Source organism: Chrysochloris asiatica, unplaced genomic scaffold (assembly GCF_000296735.1).
Source record: "Chrysochloris asiatica unplaced genomic scaffold, ChrAsi1.0 scaffold00236, whole genome shotgun sequence".
In the NCBI taxonomy this organism is placed as follows: domain Eukaryota; kingdom Metazoa; phylum Chordata; class Mammalia; order Afrosoricida; family Chrysochloridae; genus Chrysochloris; species Chrysochloris asiatica.
Genome location: NW_006408754.1, coordinates 669,140 through 670,448, shown reverse-complemented (window position 1 = coordinate 670,448; position 1,309 = coordinate 669,140).

Here is a 1,309-nt window from a genome sequence, read left to right as displayed (position 1 = left end):
AAAAAAAAAAAAAGAAAGAAAAAGGACAAGGACTGAGTCCTTGAAGATTCTGAAGTTTGAAGTTCAGGTAGAAAAGCATACAAACTGGAAAGGCGTGGTCGGTTGTTTCAAGAAAGCCAGATGAGCACACCAGTGAAATGAAAACAGTGTTTCAAGTATAGGGATATAAGATGCTACTGATTGTTTAAGTAAGATGAAGACTGAGCATTAGCTATTGGATTAAGGGCCGTGGAGTCAGTTAGTTTCAGTAGCAAGGTGAAAATGATAAAAGTATTGTAGTGGATTTAAGAGACTCTAGGAAGTATGAAATGGGTAGTTGTAAGTATTCATATAAAGAGGGTAGTGCTATAAAACAGTAAAATGGGATAGTAGCTGGAATGGATTTAGGATTAAGGTTCTTTTTAATGTAATAAATTTCAACATGCTTGGATGTTGATGGACATGATCCAGGAAGGAGAAAATATAACAAAAATCTAATTTATTGTTCTGACAAAGTTAAAATAGAAAATCCCTTCAGCAATCTTCTTGAGTAAGAAAGATGGTATCAAGTGCTTAAGTAGAGAATTTGCCCTTAGAGAATAAAAAGACCATATGATAGGAAGAACAGTCTTGTTCAGTAACTAAATATTGCTGTTCATAAAGATTTCAGTGACTAAATATTCAGAAGTAGTTCATCACTCCTTCTTCATAGTGTAACTTCATCAGAAAGTTCATGTGAAACTTGTCCACCATGGGTGACCATGCTGGTATTTAAAATATGCATGGCATAGTGTCCAGGTTCACAGCAACTCACAAGCCAACACAGTACGACAAACTCCATTAATAATCAGAACATGGAATATACGAAGTATGAATCTAGGAAAATTTATAATTGTCGAAAATGAAATGGAACATATAAACATTGATATCTTAGACATTAGTGGCCTGAAATGGACTGGTATTGGCCATTTTGAATCTGGCAACCACATGTTACTTGCCAGGAATGACAAATTGAGGAGGAATGGTGTTGCATTCATTGTCAAAAAGAACATATCCAGATCAGTCATGAGGTACAACACTGTCTGAGATAGGACAATATCCATGTGCCTACAGGAAAGCCTGGTTAATACCACTATTATTCAAATTTATGCGCCAACCACTAAGGTCAGTGAGGATGAGAGGGAAGAATTCTACCAAGTTCTTCAGTCTGAAATTGATCAAATATGCAATCAATTGATCATTTGTGGTGATTGGAAAGCAAAGGTTGGAAACAAAGAGGAAGAATCGGTAGTTGGAAAATATGGCCTTGGAATAGAAATTATGCTGGAGA